Consider the following 13,441-nt stretch of genomic DNA (forward strand, 5'->3'; position numbering starts at 1 on the left):
AATTATATATATGCCTACCTGTTATGTTTTCAATTATTTTCGGTATTAATTACCTACCGGTATGATAATTATATGTACCAACATAAAATAAGAATTGTAGAGCTATCAACATAATTATTAATATGAATTATTAGTAAGTGTATGAGAACGCATCATTAATTTAATTCAAGATAACATCAGAAACTGTCGAGCATTCGAAGCCAAAATCGAAATTAACGTTTATTAATTTTTACTTAACTCATAAACACGTTAAACCAGATTTTACTAGACTCTACTTGTAGCTTTTAACCGACATAATTTATATTAAATCTTTATGTTTATGCAAATATTTATATAATCTTGAACTTGACGTATGGTAATGATAAAACAAAAGTATTCGCTAATGAACCTTTTTAAAAAATAATAGAAAAATAATAAATTTTCATTAAAATATTTTAGAACCTAATCAAATTACGTTAAGAACTTTAATTATATTCCATAAAATGTCAAAATAATTAAACAGCAGCCATAAATTCTCAATATTATTTATTACTACTTCCGCACTAACCAGTTCACCAACCTGCATAAACCACACAACATGATAGAAAAGCTTTTATCCGTCCAAAGATCCAATAAAACATGTCCATAACTAAATATATTTTACACACAAGTTACTCATTAGTATAAAAGTATAAGTTCAATATAAATACGTTTTCAATTCAAGTATTATGAGCTTAATCAACGACAACCGTCATGTCGTGGGAGACATATCTGAAGCTTAGCAAAAAGCTGCGCAAGAGTCGGCGTACGGCGCGCGGGCGGCATGGCAGTCTGCCTCCAACCGCCGACGTGGTAACACCTGTGCCGTATGTCTGGATTATTTTCACTAATTAGTGCACTGTGAGTGTGGTGTAGTGAGTGAGTGTGTGAAGTGCACTGACCTTGGTTTTGTGTGTTGGAATTTGCAAACGGTTTGTTGTTATTTTTATTCTAGTAACTAACTTGAATCCTATTAGACATTAGTTATACCAGTATACCTAGAGTAGTATATAAGCTTATACATAAAGTATATAAGTGACTCATAGGTAGTATACATGAAATACGTTAAAACACAACTGAAAGCTAGGTAAAGTTGTAAGTTGTTAACGCATGAGTATGAGTTTAGCACAGCAGGTGCCTGCGGGCAGCGGCCTAGAGGTCACAAAATGGCATTATATGTATTTATAAACGTTTGTTCTATTATATCAGTTTTATTTTAGTTTATTTAAGCTTTGTATAGTCTCTTATTCTGTCAAACTTTTACAATCGTGAACTGCCGATATCTGTTCAATTTTCATCCTACTTAATTAGAACTTTGAGAATGATAAAAGCTCCATCGATTCTTTGTAAGTATATTTATATAGAAAGCTTCCTGCTTGGTTAAAAGCTTTAGTTTTAACTTTTTCGCTGAAGTAGAGAAGTCGTGAACTTAATCGAGCTTTCAATCAAAACTTAATTAATTTAATAAGTTATTATGGTCATTAGTTATTCTGTTATCTTCTCTATCTTTGTAAAAGCATTATTTAAATAAAAGATATAAAAAAATATCTCGGAATCTTGTAAAATCTTGCTTATTACAAGCAAGCTTTATCTGTATACATCGCGAAAGTCTGCTTCATTTTTGATTCAACTTTACTTCGTTAAGATAGTTTATTATAATTAAGTGCTGACATCATGAAGATATTACTTGAAATGTTCGAATGTACCTACTTGCTTCCTAGATTGTCTCAATGATATCCCATAATTGATTGTTGCATAGTACATATGCTAAGTTTTATAACAGTAGAAGTAAACATTCCATTTTAGATTTTAGATCTACAAAGCATCTAGAAAACGCCTCTAGTAGGTAGAGCTTTTTGTTTATTTGCAGTTTCTCTTCAATTTTTAAATTTAACTGTCACAAGTTAAAGATGAGACAAGTACCTAATTTCTATTATTAAATCAAGTAATTCTACAAACTTTACGTCAATTTTAAGTCAACCTTTCATGTTTTTTTTATCCCACCGTGCACTTATAAATATAGATACAAAAGACAATCTTACTTTCATAATAATAATACAAAAAGAACGTTTGATAACTCAATTAATTAGCAAACACAACAGCGTCCGGCGAGTGTAAACATTTCGTCATGAGGCTAAGAGGCAGAGTCAACACGTCGAAAGCGTGTGTTCGGGCTAGTGCGATAAATAAATACGTTAAGTTAACACTTGAAAATATATGTTATATAGTATTTTATTTATAATACTTCCGGTCTTTTAAAGTAATAGGTAGCATGAAAATTTGTGCATAAAATAGGTTTTTAACTAATGCAACTACATACTATGTATAAATAATAAAATAAAGTCTTTGCCCTTTGTCTGTCGCTATATTTTGCTTAGATCTTTAAAATAAAACTATGCAAGGGTTGTGGTTTTTATATTATTAAGATAGAGTGATCCAAGAACGCAAGTGAAGCCGCGGGCAGAATGCCAGTGAACATTTGGTTATAGTGAAACAAATAATTCACCAATGCATACACATACAAAAAATTCATTATTTATCTTATAGTATTTTTTTAGTGTTCGAAATATCTTATAGTATTCAACAGACTTAGACGAAACTCTTGCGCAATAGAAAAGCTTCCGTTTATTTATGATTTAAGCACCATCAAAATGTGTTCCTTACATGACGGTATTCGTCTACACTGTAGACTGTCATGTAAACTGTAGATTCTACAGTTACTAACACATGTTTGAAGAATTTGAGCAAGTTTAATAGTCTCATATTAAATCCGAAATTGCAATGCAAGTCGCATCGCACGCGACATTGTATCATTTGCATATACTACCCGTCCTCACTGGATTCTTCAACTTGGACATTTTTATGGTACTTCAATAATAGTTTTACATTGTGATAGTATCTTGAATTATTAAGCAGATAGATCCGGCTTTGAGGGTTAAAAAGGGTAAGTATTATCTTGTATACTTGATGCTCGTTAATAATTCTTTATTCTTTATGTTAAAAATAACGTTAATCAGTTATTCTGTTTCGTCATAATATAATAGATAAGAGTAAATACACACAAAATTATGCGACTGACCCCTTAAGCTTTTTCCTGTCTTGCTAAATAATTGATATTATTACTATGACCCGTTAAAACGAGAGTGCTAATTTTTGAGATTGTTTTTCAAGAATAATAGAAATATCTGTTCAAAAAGGATTCTTTATATCAAGTAGGTTAGGAAAGTAGAGTTATAGAGAAGATCCAGCAAGAAATCTTGACATGGCCTCTCTTCACGGCAGAGTAATGTTAGTCGTTTTAAATCAATTTTATGCATTCGGCATGTAGCGGTAAATATAACAATAATATATATTTCATTCGATACAACTGACTAGAGTCACGAATGCTAAACTTATTGATATTGAAGTCGACCCGCTTTCTGACTTAGTATAACAATGTATAATTTATACAGCTCATAATATAATATACTATACTATATACTATATAGCTAAGCTATCTTTTCCTTGTATGTGGGAAAAAAAACATTAGAATTAACAAGTCATTGGTTCAATATCTAAGGAAATTGATCTATACTGAAGACTGATCACCTTGTTTTTAAAGAGAAATTGATATTTTAAATAGATACGTCGTTTCATACTCTACTATGGATAATTTTATTCATCACATTCATATTAAAACATGTATTTTTGTGATGTTATGTAAATGATATAATATTTTATAGCTCTGTGAGCAAGAATTATTCAAAGTATTTGGGACACTTTCATTGACATTACTCAAAGTTTTACAACGACAACTTGATTACATGTAATATTGTGTAAAGATTATAAATTTTATTTCATAATAAGCCAATTATAATAAACTTCTGTGCAAGTATAAATCTTATATTTAACAGCATGTCAATCCATACTGCAAGCTTAAATCTCATTAGAGATATCTCAAAAGATAAATATAAAGATAATGCGGTACAATTTGTTGATAATTGGAACTAGTACACTGAAAGCTTTAGTTTTGCGGATACAAATCAAAGATAACGTATTTCAATGAACAAATACACAATCATTTACGATCGGTATTTTGTACTGGACCAATAATAATTATATTACTACGTCTATTGAAGAATATTACTATTTATATTTACTATCAGGTAATAGTTTTCGCTTTTATTTCACAAAAATTAATATGCTACCTCTGCCAGGCAAGAAACAATTATTTCTATAGCTCAATAGTTATTCTGATTTTAAACTATATTACTTACCCTATATTACTGTAAAGTTTCATCCAAATTCTTGCAGTACTTTTATCGTGAAAAAGTAACAAACATACATCCATCCTCACAAATTTTCTTCCTTATAATATCAGTAGGTTAGGATATCACAATATGTGACAATAACGTAACTACTGTACACTTTTTATTTTGGTTTTGTTGAATCAATGATCAGTGTAATAGTACACTTTCTAAAAGCTCGAATGAATGAAGACTTGAAAATCTAAAAAGAGGCCGTCGACAGCATTCCAATAAAATAACGACGTCCAAAAGGTAGCCAAGTAAGTCATAGAAATATCGTTAATACAATTACGCAGTTATCTTACATCTGACGCCTCTGCGGCCGTGACGCGGCAAAATTTGGGCGCCAAAGCTCAGACACGACTGTCAGATTTTTTTAAATTTCTTCATGGCGATTGTCAGATTTATTCGATGACAGCATCCGTCTCGCTGTCAACAGTGTGTCTGACAGAGATGGGTAGATAACGGTTATTTATTCTTTATTTGTTTTTGATTGAAATGTCGTGGTTTTATTGATATAGGACGAAGGTTTTGGTCGGGAGCGGCTGAAGAAGATAAGGAAACCCGATCTTAGAGCAGTATTGAAAAGTATTTTATCTAGTATACTTAGTTTTTTAGGCATTTTTTTTAAATAATTCTCATTTTCTGGTGAAAGTATTGCATTATAATTTGGCACTTTTAACGAAAAGCATCTGTTACAATAAGTGAAGAATGATGCTACTAAAATAATGAATGTGATAAGCATGGACGAATTTCTTACCTATACTTTGTCTAAGATTTGAAAGCACATTCTGTGCTTTCTTGTATACAATGGAATGAAAAGTAAACCAAATAATATGTAGAGACAAAAATATAGAAATATTGACTTGACATTTGAACTCAAGTTTATCAAAAATAGCATTCAATGAACTAGTATCCCAGCCAAGTGAAGTATATGACTTTGGCTTATTTGTCTCGTGCAGTTAAAGATAAACAAAGTGCATGTGCACAGGAAGGCGTGTTTACTGCAAGCTATTTGTGGCTCGCACGTGCACCGAACTTGGGACTTTTACTGTATAGACAGAATATAGGTAATGTTAAAATGTAAGTGAACGTAATGTATTAAAGTTGCGGAAATAAACATTTAAATCAATAATTATTACTATTGGAAAACAAATTGGTTGTGGTATTATTTGTCAATATTCTATACGAGAAATTTTACTGTTGCAAATCTTGTCCTGGCGACGAAAAAAGTGACTATTTGGTTTAATAATCGGAAATTGTAGCTGTGTGTACATTTAAACAATTTTGTATTGTACTGTTCAAAATGTGTATACATGATAGAGACAATACTTAAGTAAAATTTAGAGCGTTCAATTCTAGTTTAGAAAGTTATAAATATCATCCAACATTATCAAATAATTCAATAAATTACGAATATCAGCTACATTTGTACATTAAAAAATGGTTTCTATCAAAACAAGCAGGTGCGTTAAGTCAGCTACCGATGCTATCAAAAGCTTAGATAATGGGTTGATAAAATTCCTCAAAGTAAATAAATAAGACATTGTGAGTATCAGGAAGGTGCCGTTAGAGATACGGCTGTAAGAAGCTGTAAGGCACAGCTCGATATCTCGTTATTTCATCTTATTTCTTAATCTTTTCGAGTGTTAAAGTTATAAAATTTGGTGAAAAATTCACAAGGCATTTTTGGGAGTATCGATTTTATCGAGCTGAGTTTTTTTAAAGCGATTTCGCATGCGAAAAAAAAATATTTGCATAAAGTTTCCCTTCAATACTTTGGCTTTAGAACACTTATAAAAGAGGTAAAGAAGGGATGATTTCTAAGAACAATCATAATGGAATGCGAATCCTTATTCCTTACCATAATTATACCTCAATTAAACGATTTGATACCTTATGAAGTACGCAATTTTATTGTTTATTCAGCTATACCAGCATAAATAGCACTTACCTTTGCAATAAGCAGCCACGCTAGCGTGTAGATTGGCGGTAAGGATTCAAATAATAACTACGCATAAATCCTTAGAAATATTGGCTTGGAATTACAGCGTAGCCTAGATAAACGCGGACAAACTAATGCTTCTCTCGCATAACGAATTGGTAATTTTGTAAGCCAATAAGGAGCTGAGTATTTCGTAATTTCTAAAGTATTGTTGTGTTATTAGGCGCGGGTCAAACACAAGCGGCGCGGGCGCGGGCGTGCCATAAGCGCACCTCTTGAATCTGTTTTGCACCACGTCCTTCTTATACATTTTGTATGAAAGAATTTTGGAAAGGCGACGAGGCGGCACGCCACGGTTGCGCCGCGGGCGTACCGCAGGCGTACCGCAGGCGCGCTTCCCCCATCGCATCCAAATAGAGGTCAATTCACGGTCATACACAATCAAAAACAAATCGGGTGGTAGTAGACCGGGAGATACTGACACAAAATTTCGAGTCATTTGTCTGTTACAATTTTTACAAAAAAAAAATTTGCAGATTTTCGGCGGTATGGCGACCATTTGGAATCGTCCGAAAAGTATGGCATGGCGATTTTCGTAAATGGCTGCACGACGATGGTTACCTGTGCAAAAGTTAGCCTGGTACAAATGGTTGAATTGTTTTTTTTAAATCAACACATTCGCGTCGGTATGGCGGGCTGTAAGTCACACCGGAAAAGTATGGCATGACACTACCGCCTACTTCTTTTTTATGGGCTATCGGTAAATTCTAAATTGTTTGTGTTACAAATCGTTTGACTTCGCTATTTTTCCGACGAGTTCGACTAACGCCCACGCGACTAAGCCGACGGTACCAGCGTTCACACCATCGTTTTTCTTTTTGTCATTGCGTACTAAGACCCCTGTAGAACCGCCATCCTGTTACAAATGACTCGAAATTTTGTGTCAGTATCTCCCGGTCTATAGGAGACGGTAGCCTGTCAGTCAAAAATGTGTTCTCTCTGTGTGGAATTATATAGAGCTGCTATTACATACCCTTCTTCGTTTTGTTTTTAAAGGTGAATTGAATTAATCGATGAAATGATTTACACAGGTGATGGCAGTAGGGAAAGTGAAAATGAAGAAGAGCATAATGAAAGTTCCCATGTATTTACAATGTCAGAAATAAAGATAATCCTGATTTTGATTGTGTTTTTTATTTATTTGTAATTGTAATAATATTGTGGAATGATCAGTACTGTAAATACTTTTGAACTGAGATTTTAATGATAAGATTTATATGGTTTAAATGTAAACCTGTGTTTGAAAACCATATTTTATCTATACTAATATTATAAAGAGGAAAGGTTTGTATGTATGTATGTATGTATGGTTTTCACGCATAAACTAGGTACTGGACCGATTTTGATGAAATTTGGCACAGATAATCTTTAGACCCTGAGAAAGAACATAGGCTACCTTTTATTGCGAAATATGTACCACGGGCGAAGCCGGGGCGGACCGCTAGTACAATATAAATTTTGTGTTATTTTAACCTTCTTTTCTTCCATCATTACACCAGTACTACTTTAAAATTACTTTAAAAGTACTATAAAATTTTCCAAGTAAATTCCAACATTTCCAACAAAGATATATTTGCAATCGTGGGGTTATCCTCGCTATTTACTTACAAGGAATTATCAAAACAAAATCGTTACTTTCAAATTAACGTTACTTTCAAATCTCTTTTAGCACAAAAAACATAATTTTACTAAATTATGCATGAAGAAAATGCATTTAACCACTCTATATAAATATCATTTTCGGACGCCAACAGCGCGCCCGATGCGCGCCGGCAGCGCGCCCGAGGCGCGCCGGCAGTGCGCCCGAGGCGCGCCGGCTGGCGCGCCCGCGGCGCGCCGGCTGGCGCGCCCGCGGTGCGCCCGATGCGCGCCGCGCCGCTTGTATATGTCCCGCGCCTTATGGAGCAATTTACAAGTTGTAATAGTAGAGAACACAGCGTGATGGACTAAGTTTCTGTTTTAGTTTATTCTATATGTTACGTATTGTTTTGAAAGGCTTACGGACGTTTCTACCAGGGAATCGAGAAAATGCTGTTAAAAGTAAACTTTCGTATTTGTTTAGGTATCATTTAATTTGTTTTTGTTTATAATCCATTGTTTAGAACAAGGAGACATGTTTTCACAATGATGTTGCGATGTGTATAAATGAATTACCTCTTTCAAAACGAATTATTTTTTTGACATTGTACCTACAGGAAAAATCCTACATATTAAGTAGGTAAATGGTAGTTCTTTATTTATGTGATGATAGCTTTAAATTAAATCAGGATTCTTAACAAAAAGCTCAAAATTCTCATTGGTTACGTGTAATTTTCGTAAGTTATAATATTGAAACATTACGACTCCTGTATAGTGTATATATATATAAAATTACTTATTTCTCACACAATAAGTTTAATACGCATGTTATTATTGTTTATTGCATCATAGGAAAGGCTTAGCTTTTAAATTTATTTAATATTGTGTCGTAAAAGTGTCATTATGGTATATTAGTGGACAGTTTTATCACTTTTATCTCGTTAATTAGTTAAGCGTTACTTCGAGACTTGGATAAGATTTTGGTAATTTATGACAATATTAAAAAAGGTTTTAAGGATGTAAACGGTATAACAATGTGACGTTTTATTGTGTGGTAACGTTTTGGTAAAATTCTTTAAGTAATTCAATAATTTTATTATATTCAAGCTTTTTTAAAAAGCTTATAATCTTTGATGTGTGAGCTGCGTGGTTACATGATGGTAAACGTTTTCGAAAGTCAATTAAATAGTTTGTAGTTAAAAATCAGTATACGCAAATACATATACTAAACACAGAACAATGACTACATAGTATAAGATAAAGTCGCCGTTTCTGTCTGTCCCTCCCTGTGTATGCTTGAATCTTTAATAAAAACTACGCAACGGGTTTTGATGCGGTTTATTGTAAAAGATAGAGTGATCCTCGAGATAGGATTTAGTATATAATTTATTAGGTTTTAGACAAAGCCAGTTTCATTAAAAAGTCATCGTTCATTCATTCTAGGGAACTATCTGAGAATTATTCCAAATCTTAACATCCTTTTAACATCGTTAAAATACTCCAAAGAGTAGAATATAAAATTCAGTGGCGGCGTATTGTTAGTAATTATAATAATTGTTCGTTTGGATGTAGAGTGTGTCCAATGCGGAGTGTAGATCGACTTCAAACCGAAATTGCTTCACACCGAGTTAAATCAGATATTTTATTACGGATATTTTACTCAAATTAATCTAGAATCTTCCTCAATAGTTACGGTACAAGTGGTATTAAAATATCTCACGAGTTATCGACCAATCAAAAGTAGGTACCTACTAGTAATTGACCAATAGCAAGCGGAGATTTTAGCTAATAGAAAAATCATGACTGAAGAGTTTAAATATTTGAGTTTTCTATGATAATGCATAATTGATTATCAGAAATAGGTACCTACAAAGAATCTTCGTAGGCCAGTGAACTTTGATTTCTCGAAACATTATGGGCTCTCTTCACAATGGGCAGCGTTGGGCGAGTAGAGACAATCACGATAGTGTGATCGGCCGTCATTGTAGATATTCTTACCTACATAATCGCCGTAATGGCGGCAAATATCGTCTATCATTTGTTGGGCCAACACTGCCCATTGTGAAGAAGGCCTATTAAACAATATTCGACACATCACTCAAACACAAAAAACACATCATTTCAAAAGCTCTCAACACTTTTTATCTAAAAACATAATATGAAGATGTACGTTAAATATGTGAAAGTGACGTCATCAAGGAAATATTTCAATCAACGATTGTTCGCGTTGGACCGTTACCGCGGATCTTCTTGTGGTTATTGGATTTTAGAGTTTCAAAAGAATAGAGATATTTGAATGTAATGTTAGTGTGATCAGTTATATGAGGATATGATTTGTAATTGAATTAAAGTAAGAAATAATAAATATTTATTTCTTTCTTTCAAATCAATCGGAAATATGATTACGTTCGTTTGCCTTCTTATATCATAAAAAAATAATATGTAATAATATGTGATGATGTTAGGTAGATATACTAATACTATAAACTGTTGAAAGAATTCAGTATGTCACAGGCGATTGCTTAAATCAGTCATTTCATGAATAGCCAAAGCTCTACTCTAAACCTTACGTTATTAAATATGCTTTTCTTAATCGATACTTCACTTTGATATTAAACGATATAATTCAGGCGGTTAATATTTTAATGACGCTGTTTAATGAACCTAGGCTATTTATAAAATGGCTGATTTAACCAGTTCGCTAGGACAGATACATAGTTTCTTCATAGGATTTACAGTAGATTTATTTCCGCAGAGTACTCTACGTTATGATTTAGAGAGCTGAAAGGTTCTTTGTCTGTCTAGGAAATAGAAAACACCTGTGTTTTACCCACACGTGTTCGCTTTATACTAATGTGCAATTATATTCTATTTACGGGTATATTTCATTTTGTTAACTAGTTCTTCTTGTACTGCTGCACTGCTTTATTATCGTTGTATTGACTGGATTTTGTAGCAGAAATGCGACATCATTATTATTGGAATAATGAATTAGTTTAGCATTTAGATTGACTATAAGTTGATGAGATGCTTTGATAATCCTTAAATTAAATTCAAAACATAGACCACCACGAACTATCATTAAGCTAAAAACGAATTGTTAATTAAGTAAGAAGTAAATCACAGAAATACGCCAAATCGTGATCGTCCCGGAGTCGGATCGAATCTAGAGGCCATTTACAGCATCCGGCGATTTAGATACCGGTCGAATACAGGATACCGACGCAATATCGCAACTTGTAAGCAATTATGTGCAATTTTGGATACAATTTTACATCGAAGATTCAGTCGATTGAGTGAAAAGTAGTATTTATCTGTGTTACTTTTGTGAATTTGGCGAATTTGGAATATCATTTTACACCCTTATTGGTACAAGGATTTCAAGATAAGCTACAATACAATTTCATATAAATAGACATAATCCACTCCATTGGGATAATTTTGTTTATTTATCAATAAATACCTGGTTTTACTACTTTTTATGTTACGTACCTAATTTTTTTAAGATTTAAAGTTTTAATTTATAAATTGTATGTGAATTACTCATTCGATTTCAAAGAAAATCAGTAATTGATTTCAACAGTGCCTCATCACACTTGAGCAAATGTCAAGGCCATAGCGGTAAAAACATATGCCTCAAAAAAGTTGATGCTTAAATAAATTACTCATTAGCTTTGTAAGTAACAGGTGAAAAATAATGATAATTCATAGAAGTTATGATAATTTTAAATGATTAGAATTTGATGTTATAGACAGATACACCGAGACATTGACATCAACGGATATTAATTTGTTTACCTACATTTAACATTAACATCTAGAGTAGAATAGTAAAATAAAAAAAGACGTGTGGCACTCGGGGACTGCCGCGGTAAAGCTATTGCATAGCATGCCTTCAAGCCACACCTCCGAGCCCGTCGGAGTGGGGAGCGTTGAGGTTTTTTCGTTACGGAATTTCTCGATTCGGTCCCCGCGCTCAAGGCCCGCAATAGAAGCTATGCAATAGCTTAAAAATATGAATCGTAACGAGCGAGTAGTCCTTAGTTGAAAATGTGATATAGATCGATCTTTTGTAAATACATTCCACTAAGGGCCGATTTTTCAATCACTGGTTAAAACTTACCCGTCCAATAAAGTATTACACGATAATATTAAAATGTCACCTGTAAACAGTTAAATACGGGCAATTAGAATACATTTTGAAATGGTAGTTTAATACGTTATTCGACGAATAAGTTTTAACCAAGGATTGAAAAATCAGCCGTAAAATAAATGTAATGACGATGCAAAACTAGCGAAGAAAAAAGTTCTAGTCGTATTAATGTTTATAGGATAGAGCATTTCGAAATCTATATATATATACATATAATAAAATCGTAGGAAAGTCAAAACTGTACATTGAATATTTTTTTAAAAGAATACTTGATCCATGATCTATAATCGATATAGAAGCCAAAAATATAGTTTTTAGAATTTTTGTCTGTTTGTCGGTTTGTCTGTTTGTCTGTTTGTCTGTATGTATTTCCGGGCTAATCTCAGAAAGTACTGCATAGATTTACTTCAAATTTTGCATGAATATTCCTAAGAGGTCGGGTGAGGATAGTTTAAACATATTATCATGATATCACCTTCGCGGGAGGAGCTGTGAACCTTTATTTTTCTTACATATTCCGTGTACTACGACAGCGTACAATCTAAAGACTCATGTTTAAATGTTGGTTTCGAGTAAGCCATGCTATTATCTAGCTTTACAAAATAAAAACTATGTCATTTACGTAATTTGGGCAGAGAAACAGTTTAATGAATTTAGTAGTATAAAGACAAATTTGAAACAGCGCCATCTATGAGATTTCGTAAAAATCAAATCAATTTACATGTTATCACTACTGAACAACTGTTGAAAATTAATAATTTAAATATAATCATGTTATTTATTTAACTCTTTAACCCATATCTTCCCTTCCCTATAAGGTGCGCTTATATTTCGTGTGAATATACTACATTTTTAAAAGTGAGGGTAGATGTTTATTATTTTAAGTCAAACTAGACACCATTACAATTAATCTAATATTGATTGTGTTCATTGGTTACATTTTTAATCTTCGTGTTTTATAAATTTATAAAGAATAGAAAAAATTCGATCACGAGGCGGGACTCGAACCCACATAATTTCGTGATCGAATGTTTCTATTCTTTATAAATTTATTATTTATAAATTTATATTTATAAAGCATTTGAATAAATAAATAAATAAAATTAAAATAAATGTCATAAAACCAAAAATATCAAATTCAATCTTCGTGTTTTGTGAATTTTCACCATGCGTTCCCACAAAAGGTAAGTTGTTACTTTTATAGGTATTTATTTTTATAATGATAGCAATTCATGTTTTTTATTGGTTTTATAATGGTTTTATATTACACTTTTAGAATGAAATAATAAAATGATGAATTCTTTTTGACTTTTACAAGATTTTGAGGTGCGTTGGGAACAGTAGTTTGTTGATAAAATTTTATATGTAAGTAGCTTTTTTTATTGATTTACAATTATTAAC

The 13,441-nt window shown here is 32.5% G+C and overlaps 1 protein-coding gene across 3 annotated transcripts in view; it reads left to right on the forward strand.

Moving 5' to 3' along the window:
* The first annotated feature begins 809 nt into the window (after positions 1 to 809).
* LOC149901505 (uncharacterized) overlaps positions 810 to 13,441 on the forward strand; it is a 251,564-nt gene continuing 238,932 nt past the window's right edge. For all 3 annotated transcript variants that reach the window (XM_090110579.1, XM_090110580.1, XM_090110581.1), the window contains exon 1: positions 810 to 950. The gene's annotated coding sequence lies outside the window, so the exon portion shown is untranslated. The remainder of the gene's footprint in view (positions 951 to 13,441) is intronic.

The sequence above is a fragment of the Colias eurytheme genome, chromosome 16 (genome assembly GCF_061535395.1).
Source record: "Colias eurytheme isolate Ceu_HAF_F1 chromosome 16, ilColEury1 Martin Lab GWU primary, whole genome shotgun sequence".
NCBI classification, from domain to species: domain Eukaryota; kingdom Metazoa; phylum Arthropoda; class Insecta; order Lepidoptera; family Pieridae; genus Colias; species Colias eurytheme.